General features: G+C 46.7%; 1 protein-coding gene across 1 annotated transcript in view; it reads right to left on the bottom strand.

The window, feature by feature from the left end:
• Window positions 1–22,341, bottom strand: part of DIRAS2 (DIRAS family GTPase 2) — an 88,620-nt gene extending 66,279 nt beyond the window's left edge. Inside the window, exon 1 of the mRNA XM_086961124.1 lies at window positions 21,893–22,341. The gene's annotated coding sequence lies outside the window, so the exon portion shown is untranslated. The remainder of the gene's footprint in view (window positions 1–21,892) is intronic.
• Window positions 22,342–23,043: the final 702 nt, after the last annotated feature.

Raw genomic sequence — 23,043 nt, 5'->3', positions numbered from 1 at the left:
CCTAATGTACCATTTTCTTTTCACTGAGTTACACATTGTTTCTCTATGTATGTGATGTAAAGTGCTCTGACACCCTACAGTGGTAGGAGCGTGCTATAAAACAAATACATGTGACAGTGGAGCTATGGATCTATGGAGAGAGATACAATTAATATATAATGACAATTATGTTGTAAAATGCACCATTTCCCCCCAAATGTTCCTGGGGGAGATCTCCTGAAAGCCCACTTTGTAGTGGTCAGTCTCACTCGCTGCACATGGTGTGCAGTATACGGGGACTAGTCTGATAACATTTGCTAGAGCAGCTTTAGGTTTCTAGTCCAGACTTCGCAGGAGCAGGAGCCTCAATGCTGTGAGATAAAACCAAACAATGAAAAGTTAGTAGTGAGATACAGCACCAACCTTCCCAATAGGATTTTTCTTTTTTTGCAAATGTTTTTAATATAAAAATACTAAAATATTCAGTGATTCAAGTCTAGTCTTTGACGTGCACACGTGGTTTTTTTCTCTTCGAATTACAGTTTTAATGTTTGAGATTTAAATCATAAAAATTGCTTGGGGGTCCCCGGATTCCAGTAGTGACTCAATGGAGGTCCTAGGGAGTGAAAAGATCGGGAACCACTGATGTAGCCTATTACCATGCACAGTGCCCCTGAAACAGTGAAGGACCTCAGTCATCAGTGACACAATACTTTGGGCCTGGAGAAGATGAACCATAGCTTTTCTTTACCCGTCGCTATTCTATGATGATAATATTAAAAGAATCTGAGTTCAAACGTTGTCATACAGAACAGTCAGCTACCAAAAAATGGAGTACAGTATGAAACACTAGTCCAGGGAGTCTGACATGACCATACATTATGACTCCCAGACCTATGTATGTGAAGGCTCTGAGACCTTACCTATTGTGATATTAGAAATACCCATGTTCCTCAGGGATATACTCTGGTGTTTAGGCTAATAGTGTATTTTAAATGAAATACGAAGACAAGTCAATACACAGTTTTATTGGTGGGGATAGCTAGGCTACCAGGTACTGCACCATTATTGACTCAATGAGACACTGTGAAAATGGCATTATCTTCATTAAATAGAAAGTCACCGTTTTTGCCTGTTCACCTCATTTATTTTTGTACTGACTGTCACTAGTGGTAGATGACTCAGACTGTGCCCTGGGCTCTGCTCGTGAGGCCCAGGGCCTGTGCTATATTAAACACCAACACATGCATTGAGGTACACTCACTATTGGCATGATCTACCCTATATGCCCCTAGTAGATATTAGCGCAAGGGGATAGACACTACCTCATTTTGGGTAACCCCCCAGGTCTCTCTGTGGTATTTCAGGGCTGAGGGATCATGTAACTGTTGGACCCGGGCCTTTATGGCTGGTTCACCCCTGAACTTTTTGCTTTTGATGGCGACCTGGTGTTCATGATTTCTGGCTTGGCGCACTTTTTCCCTGGGTCCCAGAGTGAAAGTGCGTGCGTGTAGTATGGCTGGCCTGCCCTCCCATAGGAATGCATGGGGAATGTGTGTGTCACTGGTAGTTCCTGTTGCGTGGGGAGTGCAGGCTCGAGTTTGGTATGTGTAAACTCGTGAGAGTGAATGCTGCAAGATGGTGTCTGCGGCATGTGTGTGTCTAGTTGGGAAGTGCTACTTCTGGACATTGAGATATGTGTGCAGTGAGGGTGCGGGAGCGTGATTGGCTGGAGCTGGCTGGCATGCCAGGCTCCAGGAAGTCTGGATGGGTCTGCCCGGTGGTGAGTGGGAGATTAGCATGAGTGATGTGTGGGAGGAGTGTACCTGTGTCCTGGATGGGCTGGGTTTTCCCCACACAATGCTGGCTCCGCCCCCCTGTGGTGTGTCTAACGACCCTAGCCTCCCCAGTGAATGAAATGGGTGGTTGGCCCATCAAAGTGCTCCAGAACCAGTTGCAACTGGTTTCTCCCCCACCCTGCACCTACAGACAAAGGATTTCAGTGTATAAAAATGGGGCTGTGTCCCCACTGAAATTGTTCTTTTCCAGGATCCTGAGGGGGGCTGTTGCTGCTGCTGGGCCAGAGGACCGCCACTTGGGGTGTCTCTCTGCCTGGAGACCCAGTGAGCTGGCTCTGGACCCAGCCTTGCCCCCCCCCCTGCCTTGCTGAGGGGCTCTGCCTGGACTTTGGGGGCCTGAGCTCTCCCCTAGCGCTTGGGAGCGCTCGTTTTCGGCCCCTAGCGCAGGGAGCGCTTTAAATTGCCTTTTAGCGCTGAGGAGCGCTTTGTCCGCCCAAGCGAGTGCCACCTCCCTTTTATTTGTGAATTCCTGGGAGGCTACCCCGGATTGCGGCAAAAAGAAGTTCCCCTCGGCATCAGCAGCGCGACCCGGAGCCAGGGGGGCTCTTCTGCAGGGCCGCGCTGCCATTGGCTGTCTCGCCAGCCTATCGAGCTTCAGCCTGGCCGGAGGGTTGCCCGGCAACGGGAGAAGCGTCCTCGAGGACGTCGGGGAAAATGGCGGCCTAATCGCGGCTGGGGCGCCGGCCGCACGCACTGCCCAGGAGGAAGAAAGAGCCCAGCGTCTTGTCCTCGGCGAGGCTCTCGAGGGTGAGAGAGCCCCGCCCGTGGCCCGGCAAGGAGGAGAGCCAAGCTCCCGCCGAGGAAGGAGACCGCCAGCGTCCCGGCAGCCTACGGAGAGACAAGTCCCGTTGAGTGCAGCGTCTCGAGGCGGGGGCCCCGGTGTTCTTTGAAGGCCCCGTGGGGGCTCGTGCATACTTCTGGAGCGGCCCCGAAGGCAGCGGGCCTCTCCCCCTTTTCTGTCCGACATGTGGGCATTTCTGGAATCAGAGCCCCAGAGGCTCCAAGGCTCAAGCGCGCCCTTTTGGTAATTACGAGCCTGAGAGGCTCTTGGCGGCGCATCTTGTTGGAAGCTCGAGAGGCTCTTGGGAGCATTTGCCTTTGCTCCGAGTCCCCCGAGAGGGACTCCAACGTGCCCACATTTGTTTATTGAGTCCTGAGAGGCTCATGTGCCTACAGTCGTTTCGCGAGCACTGAGAGGCTCTTTAAGTGTTACTAGGTCCCCCGTGGGTGACCCCACTGCCCAGTGAGGCGGCAGTCGTGTAGGAGAGCCTGAGAGGGGGGTCTAAGGGTGCCATCTACTTTGCGAGCCCCGAGAGGCTCGAGTGCCCAGTTCTTGTCTAGAGCCCAGGAGGCTCCCGGGGGCATTTCCTTTGGCCCCATTGTTGTTCCTGAGCCCCCGAGGCTCCAACGTTGGCATCCGTGTTACTTACAACTGTCCAGCACTTAGTGGACAGTTGCTACGTTTAGGCTGGGTGTACTTTTTGGCTTATTACAGCCTGCCCTGACTTTGGGACACAGGGACTGCCACAGGTTGTGGCTCATGGGAAGGTTTGCGCAATTGCTTGTGCTCGCACCGCTGAATGTGTTCTGAAGCATCATGTGTCTTTCCTTGCATACACCGCTGAATGTAGGTTCTGCATCATGTGTTTTCTTGTGCTCGCACCTCTGAATGTGTTTGGATACATCATGTGTCTTCTTTCCCTACACCGCTGAATGTTAAGGCATCATGTGTAATGTTCCTATGCTTATACCCCTAGATGTTGGTGATTCCTAGGTGGTTGCTTTTCTCCTAGTACAGGTGTTGCTAGTTGAGGTCTTTTGTTCCCTGCGCAATAGTTGCCTAAGGTGGTTAGGGTTGCGTAGGAGGTTCTTATGCTTTACCAGTAATTACTGCTTGTGTGCTACACGTTCTATTTTGGTTCTAAAAGTATTCTATGTGCTAATTACTATTCCTAAAAAGTGATGATTCCTGACAGTGGTCCAGGTGGCCCTGTCTTGTAAATATCCCCCCTGTAAATTCTGCCCGTGCCTGTTGGCACAGTGTAACCAAATGTATGTTTTATCTAATGTGTTTTTGATATAATACAAAGGCTATTTTTATATAACCTTGTGTGGAGTTTCCTTTGTGGTGGGCCTTGGGTGTTGTTGCTGGGTGCGCGCGCAAACACTTAACCTACATAGCCTCCAAGTTCAGCCTTGACTGCTCGCGCCACGTTACCTAGAGGGCGAGAGAGGGGTTATCTTGGTGGGTGACTCCCTTGCCCTGACTTTAGAAATGGTGATCCTTGACTGACCTCGACGCAAGTCTTGGCCGGCCAGGGTCCCGTTTCTAACATTGGTGGCAGGCGGTGAGGATCCGGATTTGTGTTTGCGTTGTACTGCAGTGGCAGCAGGCCACACTACAAAGCTCTGCATTTTAGATAATTACATGTTGGGGATTATTGTCCTTTGAAGTTCTAATATTTCTTTTTCCAAAGAGTGTCCAGTACATTTGTCCCCTGCCCTGCTCCCAGAGTTTGGTACCTGTGTCACGTGTGGTCAGGTTGAGAAATCAGGGGTGGTAAAAACTGCCTTACCGGTCCGAGGGGAGGGTGTGCGTGGATGAATGGTGTGTTGCCTGGACAGATTAGTATGAGTTCTCTTTAGTAGGGAGCTTGCTGAAATACTTTTGAACCGTGTGCTCTCGCTTCAGCTCTGACAGTTAAGTCCCCTGTGTTGCACGTGTCTGTGAGCATCCTGTCAAGATGGAATCTCCTTTTAACCTCTGTGGTCTGTTTAAGTACAGTATGCATGAGTTGGTACGGTTATGTAAGGAGAGAGACATCCCAGTGAGTGAGTCAGACACCCAGTCCAAGCTTAGGGATAACATGATCCTGTGGCAGAAGAGTGACTGGGAGCGTGAGCACAGTGAGAGGGAGAGGGCCTGGACCGCACACCATGAGGGTGGTGGGTCCGAGGGGAGCCCTGAAGAGTCTGATGTGGAGAGTGAGGATGACAGTGGATGGGCGCCAGCAGAGAGTGAGTACCCCCTAGATAGGGAGTCCCTTGCTGGGTCCAGTGTCAGATGTAGCACCCCATCCCTTTCCCTGTCCCCAGAGGAGTGGGTGGATAGGAGAGAAGAGAGGGAGCACCAGTTGGCCATGGAGAAGCTCCGGTTAGAGCATGCCAGAGAGATGGCGCAGCTGGGTGTGAATGAGCGGACTGCAGAGGCTGAGAGGGCCTTGGCCAGGGAGAAGATAGCCCTAGAGGGTAGGTTATCCCCTGACCGCAGTCATAGTTTTCTGGATTCCCCAGGGAGGGTTGGATCCAGTGGTGGCAGCAAGAGAGAGTTTGGTGCGGGAAGTGCCATGCCCCGTTTCCAAAGAGTGGTACCTTGTTCCCGAGAGGACACATACAGGTTGAAGTTCAGGAGCAGTAGGAGACTGTCTCACCAGGATTGGGCGGATTATGTGGATGATTGTCATGATGCCCTGCTTGATTGGTTAGAGGTTCATGGGGAACCTGATTTTGATGGACTACTCAACCTTGTTATCAGAGAGCAGTTGCTCAATTGTTTTGTGCCAGAGTTGCGCAAACACCTGTCAAGAGGTGACTACGTGTGTCCTTGGGACATTGCGAAGGAAGCAGACCGCTGGGAAGGTGCCGGTGGTTCTGACACGTCATGGGTGAGTGAACTCGAGAGTAGTGGGTTAGGTATCTTCCAGACCAGTGTGGTGGAAGAGGCTCAGAGTAGCCCAGCTAGGTCCCAGTGTAGCGAGAGGGGTGAAGGGGCTCACGTCTTGTCTCCGTGGAGTAAGAGTAAGAGTGAGTGGGGGACTGAGTGTTCCCAGGTGCCCGAAACCCAGTCTCAGAACCTGGATGGTTTCTTGAGGGAACACCAGGTTAGGGATCTAGGCTGTCCTGTTAGACCCCTTGAGGGGGATCCCCCAGTGTCTAGAGAACCTGGAGTATCTTTAAATAGTGTTCCAGTGGTTCTAGTGCCCGGCAGTGCCACTCCAGTTGGGGGGGCACGGAAGTCCGAAGTGAGGAGTGATTGGGGGAGTTCCCCAGTGGGAGAACCAGTGGGTCAGGGACTACCCAGTTGGGCGAAGTTCCCGTTTAGTGACCATGGTGACACCACTTCTGTTCTGGGGGATCTTCCCGCACTGTCAGGTGGACAGGGGACGGGAGATCTGCGCCAGACAGACAGTCATAAAGCACATGAGTCATGTGTTAGCCTCAGGGGGATGGTGAGTGAGTCCCCAGAAGTCCTGGAGTGCCAGGCAATTATCCCACCTAGAGGTTTAGAACGAAGGTTGGGAGGCCGGGAGCAGGATCGGCCTGACCTGAAGGGTGGGACTTCTGTAACCAGAGTCCTAGCCAGTGCTTCTTCCAGGGGTACCTCTCCAGTTGGGAGGGTGCAGAACTCTGGAAGGGGGTGCAGAGGGTGGGAGAGCCCGCCTCTGACCCCGGTGCAACCTGAGGGGTTAAACCCTGGGTTGGAATGGCGTTCTAGGTGTACACCTCGCAGGAGGTGGAGGAACCCTAGAAGGAGAGGTAAGGGGAGGAGAGCCTTCCCTGAGACTCCTGGTCCACCTAAGGTTGTAGACCCTAGGCTGGAGAACCAGTGGCAGTCTAGCCCTGTCTTGCAGGCAGGAAGAGTGGAGAGTGGCTACTATGTGCCAGGGGTTACTACCCCCCACTCGGTGAGTAGGCAGGAACCAGTGGCACCTGGGTGGCCCAGGGCCTGGTCCTGGCCGCGGACAGCTGAGGAGTACCAGTGGGGTAGCCCAGTTGTTCCAGATGGTGGTTTTAGAAGGAATCCCAGGGGTTCACAGTGGCGTGGAACAGGACGGTGTCCCGGCAGTGGCGGGCCCGTGTCCGTGTTCTTTCGCCCAAAGCAGGGAAGCCCATCACGGTGGTGATCGGTCTACCCTGCGTTTTGGCTGGAAGGGGGTTGTGTTGGACCCGGGCCTTTATGGCTCGTTCACCCCTGAACTTTTTGCTTTTGATGGCGACCTGGTGTTCATGATTTCTGGCTTGGCGCACTTTTTCCCTGGGTCCCAGAGTGAAAGTGCGTGCGTGTAGTATGGCTGGCCTGCCCTCCCATAGGAATGCATGGGGAATGTGTGTGTCCCTGGTAGTTCCTGATGCGTGGGGAGTGCAGGCTCGAGTTTGGTATGTGTAAACTCGTGAGAGTGAATGCTGCAAGATGGTGTCTGCGGCATGTGTGTGTCTAGTTGGGAAGTGCTACTTCTGGACATTGAGATATGTGTGCAGTGAGGGTGCGGGAGCGTGATTGGCTGGAGCTGGCTGGCATGCCAGGCTCCAGGAAGTCTGGATGGGTCTGCCCGGTGGTGAGTGGGAGATTAGCATGAGTGATGTGTGGGAGGAGTGTACCTGTGTCCTGGATGGGCTGGGTTTTCCCCACACAATGCTGGCTCCGCCCCCCTGTGGTGTGTCTAACGACCCTAGCCTCCCCAGTGAATGAAATGGGTGGTTGGCCCATCAAAGTGCTCCAGAACCAGTTGCAACTGGTTTCTCCCCCACCCTGCACCTACAGACAAAGGATTTCAGTGTATAAAAATGGGGCTGTGTCCCCACTGAAATTGTTCTTTTCCAGGATCCTGAGGGGGGCTGTTGCTGCTGCTGGGCCAGAGGACCGCCACTTGGGGTGTCTCTCTGCCTGGAGACCCAGTGAGCTGGCTCTGGACCCAGCCTTGCCCCCCCCCCTGCCTTGCTGAGGGGCTCTGCCTGGACTTTGGGGGCCTGAGCTCTCCCCTAGCGCTTGGGAGCGCTCGTTTTCGGCCCCTAGCGCAGGGAGCGCTTTAAATTGCCTTTTAGCGCTGAGGAGCGCTTTGTCCGCCCAAGCGAGTGCCACCTCGCTTTTATTTGTGAATTCCTGGGAGGCTACCCCGGATTGCGGCAAAAAGAAGTTCCCCTCGGCCTCAGCAGCGCGACCCGGAGCCAGGGGGGCTCGTCTGCAGGGCCGCGCTGCCATTGGCTGTCTCGCCAGCCTATCGAGCTTCAGCCTGGCCGGAGGGTTGCCCGGCAACGGGAGAAGCGTCCTCGAGGACGTCGGGGAAAATGGCGGCCTAATCGCGGCTGGGGCGCCGGCCGCACGCACTGCCCAGGAGGAAGAAAGAGCCCAGCGTCTTGTCCTCGGCGAGGCTCTCGAGGGTGAGAGAGCCCCGCCCGTGGCCCGGCAAGGAGGAGAGCCAAGCTCCCGCCGAGGAAGGAGACCGCCAGCGTCCCCGCAGCCTACGGAGAGACAAGTCCCGGTGAGTGCAGCGTCTCGAGGCGGGGGCCCCGGTGTTCTTTGAAGGCCCCGTGGGGGCTCGTGCATACTTCTGGAGCGGCCCCGAAGGCAGCGGGCCGCTCCCCCTTTTCTGTCCGACACGTGGGCATTTCTGGAATCAGAGCCCCAGAGGCTCCAAGGCTCAAGCGCGCCCTTTTGGTAATTACGAGCCTGAGAGGCTCTTGGCGGCGCATCTTGTTGGAAGCCCGAGAGGCTCTTGGGAGCATTTGCCTTTGCTCCGAGTCCCCCGAGAGGGACTCCAACGTGCCCACATTTGTTTATTGAGTCCTGAGAGGCTCATGTGCCTACAGTCGTTTCGCGAGCCCTGAGAGGCTCTTCAAGTGTTACTAGGTCCCCCGTGGGTGACCCCACTGCCCAGTGAGGCGGCAGTCGTGTAGGAGAGCCTGAGAGGGGGGTCTAAGGGTGCCATCTGCTTTGCGAGCCCCGAGAGGCTCGAGTGCCCAGTTCTTGTCTAGAGCCCAGGAGGCTCCCGGGGGCATTTCCTTTGGCCCCATTGTTGTTCCTGAGCCCCCGAGGCTCCAACGTTGGCATCCGTGTTACTTACAACTGTCCAGCACTTAGTGGACAGTTGCTACGTTTAGGCTGGGTGTACTTTTTGGCTTATTACAGCCTGCCCTGACTTTGGGACACAGGGACTGCCACAGGTTGTGGCTCATGGGAAGGTTTGCGCAATTGCTTGTGCTCGCACCGCTGAATGTGTTCTGAAGCATCATGTGTCTTTCCTTGCATACACCGCTGAATGTAGGTTCTGCATCATGTGTTTTCTTGTGCTCGCACCTCTGAATGTGTTTGGATACATCATGTGTCTTCTTTCCCTACACCGCTGAATGTTAAGGCATCATGTGTAATGTTCCTATGCTTATACCCCTAGATGTTGGTGATTCCTAGGTGGTTGCTTTTCTCCTAGTACAGGTGTTGCTAGTTGAGGTCTTTTGTTCCCTGCGCAATAGTTGCCTAAGGTGGTTAGGGTTGCGTAGGAGGTTCTTATGCTTTACCAGTAATTACTGCTTGTGTGCTACACGTTCTATTTTGGTTCTAAAAGTATTCTATGTGCTAATTACTATTCCTAAAAAGTGATGATTCCTGACAGTGGTCCAGGTGGCCCTGTCTTGTAAATATCCCCCCTGTAAATTCTGCCCGTGCCTGTTGGCACAGTGTAACCAAATGTATGTTTTATCTAATGTGTTTTTGATATAATACAAAGGCTATTTTTATATAACCTTGTGTGGAGTTTCCTTTGTGGTGGGCCTTGGGTGTTGTTGCTGGGTGCGCGCGCAAACACTTAACCTACATAGCCTCCAAGTTCAGCCTTGACTACTCGCGCCACGTTACCTAGAGGGCGAGAGAGGGGTTATCTTGGTGGGTGACTCCCTTGCCCTGACTTTAGAAATGGTGATCCCTGACTGACCTCGACGCGAGTCTTGGCCGGCCAGGGTCCCGTTTCTAACAGTAACTATAAGCAGAGTCTGTATAAAAGGCGTTTTAAAAACCCTGGTGAGATAAAGTAGCCCATTTTGTTTTTCTCCAGTGTAGGAAATTCGCTACAAAGTCGACTTTGTGGTGTGGGCACTGTGAAGTATTAACCTACATTAGCTTTACATATTATGCACTCCCCATGTCTCCCCTAGGTGTCCCAGGGGTGTGGGGGTCCTGTATTTATGAGCAGGGTCTTTAAAAAAGAGGTTTTATAAACCCTGGTAAGTAAGAAATAACAAGTTTAATTTTCCCCATTGTAGATAATGAGCCTCATAGGCTAACATACCAATACAATATGGACACATAACCATTGCTAGGAAAGTATGAAAAATATTATTCAAGGACTGAACAGAATGGTATTGATAAATCCAGCAATTTGCCATTGCCGAATGTATTATAACTTGTACAGAAAAGACGTTATAAGACTTTCTTTGCTGCAAACCTAAATCCAGCCTCTAGCCCTTTTTCCTGATTGGTCAGCATGAGTAGATTAGCCAAGCTGCCTTGATTAGGGGATAAGTGGCCTAGTCAAGCAGAGGTTCTCTGTTGGAGAGAGCGCATTGAAGCACAGGAATGCCAGAGCAGGGGGTGGGTCATAAAGCATGAGTTTCAAAGGAGAGCAGGGTAGGTAAGCCTGTCAGCCAGGACCACCCTCTCTTCTGGCCAGATGGGGAGGCTTAAGGAAGGAATTTGCAGATGTCTTGGGGGGAGAGCTATTTAAATGAGCCACACTGGGAGTTGGTTTAGTTAGCTCTTGCTTCTCTGCTGAAGTTTCAGCCAACATTGATTTTGGAAGAATAGTGCTTTCTGAGGCAGGGTAATGCCACACTTTGGAGGTAGTTGTCATGCTTTAGGATGTTGCCCTGTACATCATTGGACATGGGTGCTCCCCTGCTTGTCGCCAGAGACCACTGAATAAATATGTGAGAACTGTATAGCCTCCCAGTTCTACTGCCTGAAACTACAAGAAGAAGGAGGATTGTCCTGCTGGAATCCTGATCTGCAACCAAGGGCTTGCCTGGTTAAGACTATGCCTGCTGCACTTTCTAGGATTACATCTCTGAGGATTTTGCCTTGCTTCAAGCAGGAGTAAGGAGTAGACTCACTGCAGCTACAAATGAACAGAACTTAACTGACCCTTCTCCAGCCAGAGCCCCTCTCCTGGAGTGTGTCCAGCGGAGGTTTAAGAGTTTGACCGAGTGCATTGTGGGAAGTGAAGTACAGGCTTTCCAAGGACCATCTAGAAGATTCCAGACCCTTGGAGTTGTGTTTTGGACACTTGGAACCCACCAGGAGGCCTTCTGGAAGGTTGGTAAAGTTTAGGAAACTTTGGGGAAAAATCTCTATAAGGTGACCTACTCGACCGCAGGAAAAAAGCAGGCCACCTTAAACCAAAACCCAGCCCAGATTTCAGGTTCATCCAGCTGAAGAGCTTTTGAGGTCCAACTTCCAGAGATTGACCCGGAGCTCCCGGAAAGTGAAGCCGGTGACCCCTCATCGAATTCGGAGTGGTGGGGAGAAGCGAGGGCCCTTTGCTTAAAAAACTCAAGAAAAGTTTCTAAGTGCAAAGGTAAAACTTTGACTGAGGTCATCCGCTTGGGGAATCCAAGCAGGGTTTCATTGTGGTCAGCCTCAAACTTTGCCTTTGTCTCGGTCAAGCATGACCAGATGTCCAGGAGTGGTGCTATTAGTTTTCATGCACTAGAAAGTGTTTCTTCTTTCAAAATTCCTATCTCCAGTTCCCGCACATTGGACTTTGGTTGTTTTTGTGCCATTTTAAAGATAAAAATATGTCCTATTTCTATAAATTGGTGTGGCATTTATATTGTGTGTTGTGTCTTCTTAATTTATTGTTCTGTTTTTTAATGCTTTTCATGCATGCCTCCTAAGAAGCCTTATTGCTCGGTGTCAGCTACCAAGGTTTGATCAAGGGGCTAGTTTACAGAGACCCTTTTTAGGCCTCACTACCATGTTAGTTGACTTATTGCCAGTATAAGGTGCACACTTATCACCACTAATACATTACTTTCCAATAAAAAGGGTTGTTTAGCCAGATATTGTGTTACTTTGCACTATTTGGCCAGCAGATTTTGCAGAGAAAGGCATATCGGTGGTAGGTAATACACTCAGGAGGACTTTTGATGAAAATAGTGTTATTAAATTCAATTACAGTTCAAGAGCAAACCAGTTGTTCCTACAGTAATGACTAGCCAATGCCTTACATCTCAAAACAACAAACAGAACTGAGGCATAACCTATCCAAGTGGTCCGTAGGTGCAAAATTGTCCCTGATTTTACATCAACCACCAGACTTGGAAGAGAACACAAAAAGGCCACTGTGGAGGTGTTTGATTGACTTTTAGAGTGTGATCTAGACATAGTTTATTGGCCTTTGGAGCTGTACATTCAAAAGGGCAACCATACGTAAAATTTAAAAGGCATAGCCATATGCTTTGAAGAGAGTAGTGTATCGGAATATGGCTATTAAATTAGGATTTGGACCTAAAATTCAGTTTGTATTTATTGGATGCCCATTTTTGTGAGTAAAGTGTACCACATTTTATCCAGCCCCATGGAGAACAGTAAGTGGGCTACGTTCTTAAGAGTTCTGTGAGGGTTTTTGAGTGTTCAGAAATGGTTGGCGCAAAACAAATTGCGGCGAAAGAGTAAAAAGAAATGCTAAAGTTGAAAGGTGCCACTTGGTCAGTGGAGACCCTAAACCTCTGAAAATGAGTAGGGACAGAATCCCTTTTGTTTACATAAGCAAAGTCCAGAGCACACTCAGGAGTAAATTATCCTGTGAAAGTAATCACATACGTAAAGGAAGGATAAAATCGCACACCAATGGTCACAGCTTTCTGAGAGACCGGCTTACAGCCCCGGTTTAATAAAGACGGCATTACCCGCCGATTCTTGGATCTCAACTTTATACTTTGGCTCCACGCTTGATATTTCGCCCACAGTGGGCCTTTTTTGTTTGAACGTTACCTGACTAGGACTGGGTTGGAACTATCACCGGTCCCCCGATACCGCCCCATTACACGTTTTTCAGCCCTGAAGAGTCACAGCTGTTATCCCGAATTGACGAAACACGTGTCGGCTGGTGCATGTTCTTTGGATCTCCTTGACAGGAGTTTCATTTTGACCCATAAAAACTATTACATATGAAAAGAACCATTGGTGTGCGATTTTATCCTTCCTTTACGTATGTGATTACTTTCACAGGATAATTTATTCCTGAGTGTGCTCTGGACTTTGCTTATAAGCTACGTTCTTGCAAGGTCAACTATTTTAGTAATTTTACTTTAGTAATTTCGCAAATCCTTGCATTGCTGCTACCAATAACCGAACATGACAAATGTAGGTGCAAATAGGGAACAACGCTTGGAAAAGCCTTTTTGCATATTTGATTCTGCCTCCTGTACTGGTGCAAAATTAACATCTAGTTTTTGCTTGTGATGACAACATTTATCCCTTGCAGATAGGTAGTATTACAAATTTAAATGCATGAACACCACTTTTTGTCTAAATACAAAAATCTTGCTAAATGCACTGAAAACTACTTGCTGCACTTACTGACCTTCCCGAAATGAGGAACAGAATATTGTCTTGTTCAGACTATAGTGTGCAAAAGTTAAATTTTACTGTCAGACTTGTGCGATGTTCAAAACTCTCACTTTGCACACCTTACTAAGTGTGCCACATTGGAAAAACTCCACCACATAAAAAAGCTTGTCAAAATATAATACTTTTTTCCAGGATAATTTTCCGGCTAAAAGTCGGTCTTTATAATAAATATTCTTTCCAAAAAAGCCTAGAACTGCAGGAAAGTTTTACTCACTTTTTATAACTTTGCATCCTTTGTGAAATTCAGATATTTTTTACAATTTGGACAACACTTTATATAGTGTGTAGAGAAACCCATTGACAAATTAACACTATCCTCATTTTGCGTCCACTTGTTAAAATTACTTGTCTCATTTATCACTGCGGTGGAAAAGTATTAGAAAAGATTGCAATTTCCTTTGTTGTCTGCCAGGTCCAAAGTCTAACAGTTGAACTTCTCTGCATTTGGCTGCAAGGTCAAATACTACAATTAAAAACACTGAAATGAACAGAGTATGGAAGAACTTATCCCCAGATTTCCTTTTTATTGTATATTTGCAGGCATGCAATTGACAAATGCATTTTCAATTGATTACTGTTGAATACTAGTAAGATTGTTAAAATTATTCTGGTAGATTGAGGACTTTTTTCTGTATTTTCGGTTGGCTTTTTCAGTGATTTGACCACATACATGAGTTATCTTTTTTTATTTCTCTATTTAAAGTGTGGTTTTCAGAAGGTATTCACGTGTTATTGCACATCTCGGCTCCAGCTTCTACTGGTTGAGCCAATAATAATACATTTAACTCCTATCAGTCAAAATGGATATAAATGACCTAAAATTGGTGATATTGTCTTGTATAAAAAAACTTCTCATTGGCTAAACTCAATTGACCTTCTTTTCTGTTTAATGTTTTTTTGTCTCAAAATGCTGATCAGTAGGCAGGAAAAATTACCACATGCCACGTTTCTTTTGTGAATCCCATGCATGTAGTGCTTCACACTATTTCAATTCATAAGATTGTAAGCTTGTTTTAAGCACAGAAAAAACTGCAGGCCGGATACACAAAGGCCTCCACACTTGTGGCGGAGGCTCCATACTTGTGGCAGGAACTCCTTTCTGCATTTACCCTTTGCGGAGGTCCTGCCATGAGTGCTGAGCTACCACCACAAGTGTGGGCCCTTTCCCACGACCGTGGGGCCTCCGCCATGAGTGAGGAAGCCCTTTTGGATCTGCCCCTTTGTAATTTGTGCTCCAATTCTCCTTACCCCATGATTTACTGGGTACGCTGCTAACAAGAAAAGGGGTCGCTTTCCAGTCACAGCCTGCGGTCCACCAGCCTATTGATGACATTAGCCCATTCCCACCAGTTCACATCAAATTGTACTTAATTTACTTGCCATATATTTATTTGTTTTAAGATGTTGGTGGATGATCACTTACCCGATGTCTAGCACTTTAAGAGATATAGTAAAGATGAAATGTAAATTTCTGCTACACGTGCAAATCTTTACAACACACTTTTCACAAACATTCACTGAGGAAGACCATGAATTCTTCCCCATACCTTATCTTGGTGGATTATTTTAACTAGTGATTCATTTATAGGTAATGATATTTCAGCACAAAGTAGTTAGCTCATAGGACTGTTGCTGCACTACTCCTCATACTAGACTAAATAAAAACAAAACAAGTCTTAAATCAGATATAGTCAAACGTATTTATAGCACAAATTATTTACTGGTAGTCATCCTTATTTTTGTCACAGTGCTTAATTTGAACTTGTGGTTTCCAGTGCTCTGCACCAGCACTTAATTGTCGGCACTGGCTCTATTGAGAGTCCACCACATGGTGGCGTTGTGTGTCCATTGTTGGGATGAGCATTACAACAGTGATGAATAAGTCAAGGAAAGCTTTGTTCGACTGCATTTTTTAACAATCATAAAAGCTAAAAAAAATCATAACATTTCAAACAGTTCATAAAATAACACACACTCAAAATAGCAAAAATGTTAAATACATGCAAAATTAATGTGTTGATGATAAAACTATCTAAAAAGTGGCAAATGACCACACAATTATGATTCGTCATTTATAATAGTTTCTTTTGATGGAGTACTTTTACCAGGCACATTGCTAAATACCAAAATACATGTTTATTCTCCAAAAACTGAAGTTTAATCAGTTCCGGATGGCATTGCCTCAACCCTTGATGTCTTAAAAGAGGAATAATCCATACTTTCCTTAACATTGCATACCATTTACAAGATATAGCTAAATGAATGGTGGACTGGTCAGAATGATTATCGCATGGGCATAGTTGCAGTTTCTGTGAGCAGTCATTCATTTTTGGGAAGGTCACGAGTCTGTGGACAGTACCCAGCCTAAATCTGGTTAATAGCCGCCCACCAAACCCACCAGGTACAAATGTAGTCTGAAGTCCAACCTTCTCTAGATCCTTTCTAGTAATTGCTTGCATAGATCTTGGGTCAGAGAAATATTCTGCGTGCCCTATGTCCTTAATGAAGACACGGAATCTTTAAAACCCCCTCCAATTTAAGACAATCTCTTTGTTTAACTTGGTTTGCTCTTTTAACCATATCCTGTGCCACAGGAGAATGGGTTCCAGTTTTATAATGTGTGAGATCAAGGGAAGGCCCAACTCATCGTGAAAGGCAAAAGAAGAGGGACTGGCTGGGCCAGAACAAATTTATTTTAAAAACGAGTTTTCTACGACTTGGATCGAGTGGTTGTTAACAAAACCCCAGACCCCCGCCCCGTACATTGCAGTTGTAGCGCATTTGGCTTTATAAACTTGGATGAGCTCACCTGGCGGTTTCCTGGCTACTTTCCTTGAGAAAGAAGCCAGGGCGGCTGTTGTCTTAGTAAACGCCAGTCTTTTCACAGATATAGCTTGACCCCAAGAATCGTCTTGCTTAAATAAGATGTTGAGGTATGAAAAACTCTTCGTGCTATCTTCTGCCCGTCCGCAAAGATACTTCTTGGCCATTGACTTCCATGACCACAACTCATTGTAAAAGTCTTTGATATATTAATAGAGAGACCCAGATCCTTCATAAAGTAAGTAAATCTGTCAACGACCCTCATGAGACCAATTTGTGTTCTGGACATTAAAACTGCATCGTCCACATAGAGGAGGGCCGGTATAGGGTGTCCCCCCACTAAAGGAAAATCTTGGTTATCCCTAAGAAGTGCTGGGTCCAGTCCATTAATATGAAGATTAAAAAGAATGGGGGCCAGGACACAACCTTGCCTGACCCCCCTTCCAATTGGAAAGGGAGCTGTATGTTCACCACCCAGTCCATAACGCACACTCGCTGTTGCGCCACTGTACAGACGCCATAGAAAAAGAATAATAAGTCAAGATTCATTAATAAAAATAATAATACCTGCTACTCATGCCATTATTATAGCCTTGGATGGCATTGGAAGGTCTGAATTGTCACACGTGAAGAAGTGTGATGAGAGTTAGTTGTGTTTGTACTGTCATTGGCAGTGCTGGCAGGGGCAATTGGTGGGGCGCGCTGCAATTACCTCCTGACGTGGGCCCTGGCACTTATGTTTTTTTACAAATTAAGGACTGTTTTGTCACCTCTGGGTCAAATGTGTTGGAAAGCCTCCAAATTCAGAAATCAGTTTTTTTCTACAAAAAGAAAGTTTTCCAATACAAATTCTCACCTATTATGCAAAGCGATTGTCAAATGAAATTACAGCTGTTTCATAGAAAACTTTCTCTGCAATGGAAGAAACTTGCTCTGCATTATTCAAAACACTGAATTCCATTTCACTACCCAGGCCCAAGATCATATGACAAATTTGCTAATTCTCTTTCTAAATGCCTAGGGTTGCGAATGTCACACAATGCTCAATTATCTCTTGTCAGAATGGTATCCCCCACCAGTGTCTTATTTGCTGCCGAGTGGCTGTGGAATTAAAGAGATCTAAAGAATTGGAAACGAAAGAAAGTAAACAGTAAACAAATAGCCCTCTTCACTTTTGTTCCTGCCTCCGCCTTCATGCCCCCATCACCACATAGCAGGATTAACGATGAACAATGACAGTCTAGATACTTAGAAGAGCCATTAGACAAGTGGCATTTTCAAACTCTGCCAGAATTTGATGGGCTGCACTGTTTGTTTAGTCCCTAGGGCAGAACATTTCAGAGGCAGGCAGGCAACGCTGTGAGATAAATTCCATTCTCACACAAAATTAAGACATTACCGAAAGTGGTTGCACTTCTTAATATAATATATTTACAGACTAATCGGACCTCTGCCTACATCATGAGACATTGTAAAAAACAATATGTGCTTTTCACGATTTTTTTTCTTCAATTTTTTAATTTTGACTGATTGCTGTTCCTGGTAATTTTCCCATTTCTTTTTAGTTTTTTGTCGTGCAGCTACTTTTGAAAAAAGATTGATTTGCTTCGGAATATTATAAAACTCTAGACAGGTTTTCTTTTTTTCAGTTCATAATAGCTAAGGATTAGCAGACGAAAGAATAGTTCTATCAGCAAATGAATAGACCACCATTTTCTTATAGGAGAGTAAAATGTATATACATTAGTTAGCTTAGATTCATGGATATGGAGCATAGACATTCTGCCTGGTCTTCTGACTCATGTGCATCAAGTAGTACAAGAAGTCACGTAGGGCTCAGTTAAATCAAGAAACCTCCTACAAGAATTAGATGATTCTGTAATCGATATAATTATATTTGATTTTTAACTTAATTACCGACAGTGCTGAGCATGAACTGTTGGAAGAACAATCATAACCACTCATCAATTAATACATAAATAGAGTGCTGGACCGGAGAAGCTTCTGTTATACATGTATCGATTACAGAATCTGCTAATTCTTGTAGGTTTCTTTAGTTACATGTGTCCCACGTGACTTCTTGTAGTACATGAATCATATGCCTATCCATGTCCGGTGGGCGTATTGCATTGTCCTTGTGATTGTTATAAAAATGGTCTTCTGACTCTGCACCAATCTCAGAGTCAGGTGTTTGGGGGAGGTTTTCCCCATTTTTGTCTATGCAAGTAATCTCCATCGTTTTTTCTATTAATTAGGTGGAAACTAGTTCTGAAATTATGTCAGTCATTGTCATGTTGTATGCAGTAGTGGCTGCTGCTAAAGTAAGCGGTAGGGTGAGAAGAAGAGGGGCTTGGGGTTGGGTTTTTAAAAATAAAATAAAATAAAAAAACGTACCTGCTGCTCCGAACCCGCTGCCAGCCGCTTCGTTGCTCATGTCATCCCGGAAGTGGATAGGCTTCACTGCACAGGCTCCTCACCCAACCCAGATGCTGCTATCATGCTACACCTTGCATGAGAGCAGTTCATGGATTTAACGCTCGCTCAGGCACAGGGAACCTGCAGATTTTCTCCAACCTGGCTGAACAGCACAGCTGTGTTGGAGAAACCTGAGTGCACATGTCTGTCTGGCCGATCTAAGACATCCGGCTAAACTGACATTTGCACTTACAAATGCCTACCACTCCTCTCTACTGCTGACATGACGCTTGTCAATATGGCCCCACCCTAACATCAACTTGGCTGGCAATAAGGTATGAAAAATACTATTATAATAAAATGGTTATATTCTTTTTTATTTTTCAGTGGAGTGATGCTCCTCCACCATAGTGGAGGAGCCACCCCTGGTTTCATGCAATTGGCATACATTTTGTTTGCCCATACTGTGCCTCTACACTGAACTAGCCTCTAAACTGAAATCATAGAACAGTGGTACTTCCCACCATTTGGGCAGTCTGAGGGACTTGGGGACTATGTCTGGAGTGAAGACATCTCTGTGGAGGGAGGAGACGGGCCATCATCATCATCATCTCTTATGGGTATTTGTTCAGTCTCCTGCTGGTATGTCCAATGTGCAAGACAAGCAAACCAGGCAAGGGACAACCATATAATGCAGGAAGAACATGGTCAGTGAGACGACTGCCGTAGTAGCTCACACTTTTGACATGTTATGTTATTTTAATTTACAGAGTGTAACATTTGCAGTGGAGGTACCTTGCCCCTAACATGCAAGCTTAAGTGCAAAAAGAAAACTTTCTATAGATACCATGTTATTTAAGTATATATGAACCTAAGACGTTCATTCACACCATCACTGTCAACCTGTCTTGAGTGAGTGTCGAGGTTTTGCACCCAAGTGGGTAAAAGGCGAATCCCCTTGATTAAGCTGGATGCTGTATTGTGACACAAAAAAATAAGTTCTGAATTTTTAATACAAAAAAGCTCTCTCCATGAGTCGGTCAATAGGATGTCAGGTCTGAGTATCAGTAAGTGACCCACTACTTGCTCTCAATCCCCCCCTCTGTCCAAAGGACAAAATAACAGTTTAGAGGTGGTCAAATTAAGAGGTTGTTGACAGCTACAGGGTGCAAGTTTATAATGTAACCAAGCAAAACTTTCAGGGTGGACTAACACCACTGGCGTAACGAAAACTGAGGGGCCTCCCTGCACGGTATGTAGAGGGTCCCCCCTCCGAGCTCAATCAGGAGCTCTCCGGCCAGAGTGCAGTGCCGAGGGGGGCCCTGGAGCTAGAGGCGCCCCCCACCCCCGCACCGCGGAGGCTGTGTGGGCCTGTGTTACGCCCTGACTAACACGCATAACTGATGCAATGTTTCGGCTTTAGGATTTTGATTTCTTGTGTGGACAATACACTACCTTGATTGATATGCCTGCCGTGCTTATTTGTTAAGTTGCACAGCATGGAACATTTGATATTAACACATCTGAACAGTGCAGCAAAGTCAAAGATTAGTCCTGTGGCAATATTAGCCTTAAATACACCTGCTTTTGGATCCGACAAATTATCAACAGCAGGGCTAATGTACAAAAAAAGAATAAAAGCTGGGGGGCGACGTTTTTTTATGAGTTTGCTACTTGTGTTTTCAAATACTGGGGATGCCAAATATTGGTCCTGCTAGTTTTGATTTCAACTCTTGCCTTTTTCTTCCACCACCCCACACTTTATGTCTCTTTAACTCACTCTTGCAAATTCTTTTTCATACATGCTTTGTCTCTTTGTCACTGGTGTCCTACATTTCTCCTCCTCTTTTCATTCTTATTCTGGGTCAAAATCTGAATGTGAAGCATAAGTCCTGAGTCCCAAATGTAAGTGTTGTTGCCCACCCACCTGGATCCACGGTACAAATTAAACATAGTCAATGCCCCCACACTCATCCTTGTTGTTCCAAGTGACACAACGAATCACTGTGAGAAGGACATCAGATACTTAGAATACATTTAAAATCACTGTCGACTGCTCGACCTAGAGTTAACATGTCCTCCAAATTTAATATAATAACAAAACACTTCACGTGAGGTTTTAAAATGCTCGTTCAATGGTGCACTTTTTGGGTTATATCAAAACAGACTATTTGACATTGTATACGCGCAGAATTAGAACAGATAAGCTGTAAATACTGGGTTTTTATAATACATGATATTGTTCTGCTCATAAATCGAGAAGCAGACGTGCATCTCAGGCTGTAGATGTGTTACACTAAACATTGCCCGACCAGTCACAGATTGCACGCGCATCACAGCTGTCTGAAGCCTCTTAGGGTCTGAGATCCCAAGGAAGCTTTCTATAAAATTACATGTAATAGCCACAGTGATGCTCGCAGGGAGGCAGAGCTGATTAGGACCACGACTCGCATAGTAATCACATGAACAACCCATATTCACAGGGCTATATGTTTTTGAGCAGGCTTTGAATTTACTTAGCAAAACATATTTCCCTTCAAAGTTGCCTTTTCAAAGACATCAAGTCCTGCAGTGATATTACCTCGATAGACCTTATTTTTTTCCTGGCGTTGGGAATTTGCATACGTTGCCTCTTCACAGCAACTATAAATCTGACAGAATTAAAAAAAACAGATGTACCAAGGATATTTCTCCCTACCAACATGCACATCATTCCTTTTTAACATGTTTGGATCCATATGAACGACAAGGCGAAAACAGAATATAAATATATAACATAAACATTTAAAACACTTTCTGATTGCTCGCAGCACTCCGCCTCACTCCCTCCACTGTGAATGGCATTTTCTATCTCATCAGGATTAAAGTACATTAACTGAAAATACCCGTCACAGCTCAGAAATGGATTTTCCTTTTTCCGATGCTGCCCGCTGCATATCCGTCTCACCAGCAGAAAAAAACCAGTCACTAGCAGTTTTTACGGCACGCACCACACTTCATCAAATCGGTGCCAGAAAAAGAAAACCTCGTCTGCTGGGGGGAAAAATCCGAAGCAGGTGCCTGCTTGGAATGTCAGAACGTATGTACACGGGCTTGCACATGAACGCCGCGCTATCAGTAACACGCCAAACGCTGCTATTCATAGGGTTTGTACCTGCAGGAGATTCCATGCATTCATGTAGCAGTATCAATTATGCCCGCGAATTGTTATTTTGCATATTGCCAAATTAAACGACGCGAATATGCAGTTCGGCGCTAAACTAGAAAGAGCCCTCTCTGCTTAATCTTGCTGAGCATTCAGCCTCGCAAGTGTTCTTTGCAGACGACGTCCGCCGCGCTGCACATCGCATGCATGGCTTGCCTGCTCACACACACGTCATACATACTATCAAGTAAAATGCACAACATACGTTACCTTCACGGGATATATCTGTGCGCGAGGATCCTCAGTTTATTCCGGTCATAGTCGCTGCTGTGCTGCTGTTGTAATGGAGGACGCTTGTAAATGGGCGAGCCCCTGTGGTTGAGGGTATCTGCGGTTGCTGCTGCTCGCCCGTGCGACTGTTGCTGCTTCTTTCTGGCTCGCTCCCTCTAACGCTGGGCTCTGCAGTCGGACGTTCAGCCGCCCTCTCTCCTTTGCTTCCCCGTCTTTGTCTCTGTTCCTCCCACTCTAGGCTCTCGCTCTCCCCTTCTCTCTCTCTCTCTCGCTCTCTCTTTCTTCCTCTCTCTCCTCGGTGTCAGGGCCCTGCTTTCTGTTTCTACTTTCCCAGCCTGCCTCTTATCACCCGTCCAGATTCGCTCTGAGTGCCGAGGGATGAACTGGCTCCAGTCTCCCTTTGCTGCTGCTGCTGCTGCATAAATGGCGACTGAAAATTAATCTAAGCCTTGAAGTGCCACCTACTGAAAATTTCTGGAATATTTTTCCTTTCCGAAAGACTGGGAATTTTGGATTATCGGAGCAGACAGACTTAATAGCTTCATGCAAAAGACAGCTCTCTGCATTATTTTATTCTGAAAGCCTAATCATATCGTCCACTCAGGGATAGCGTGTTTTTGTCAATACAGCTTTAACAATTCACTGAAATATGCGAGGCGGGTGGAGGAGGTGGAGTAACGGGCTCGTATTTTGACCTTAAAAGGGTCATTCCATGTCCACAACCCAATTACCACATCATTGGATCTCTCCTCTACGTTCGCTTTTGTCATATTTCTGTTGCACTCAGCAGCACAGCAACGCCTGCTCCGAAGTTTATAATTCACAACATTCACATCGTGTCCATTGGCGTCGGACATTTCTATTTATCTTTGGCCTCCATACGCAATCACGCTTGTAAATCCTACTCAAGCAACTATAAACCTTAGTTTCATTACTCCAGCTGAAATCGTTCTCAACATGCAACATCACCACGCCTAAACACAGACTGTCCAGATCTCTGGCCCTGTTTGAATAAATTGTGAAATTGCGTCCGGTCCTTTGATCAAGAGAAGGCACTTACCGAGCCAGGGGCCTGCACACTTACTCTTTTTAAAGGGAATTGCTACCATATATAAATGACGACAGATCGT

Source organism: Lissotriton vulgaris, chromosome 3_1 (genome assembly GCF_964263255.1).
Source record: "Lissotriton vulgaris chromosome 3_1, aLisVul1.2, whole genome shotgun sequence".
NCBI classification, from domain to species: domain Eukaryota; kingdom Metazoa; phylum Chordata; class Amphibia; order Caudata; family Salamandridae; genus Lissotriton; species Lissotriton vulgaris.
The sequence above is the reverse complement of the archived record's forward strand: the minus strand, read 5'-3'. Positions and strand labels throughout refer to the sequence as shown.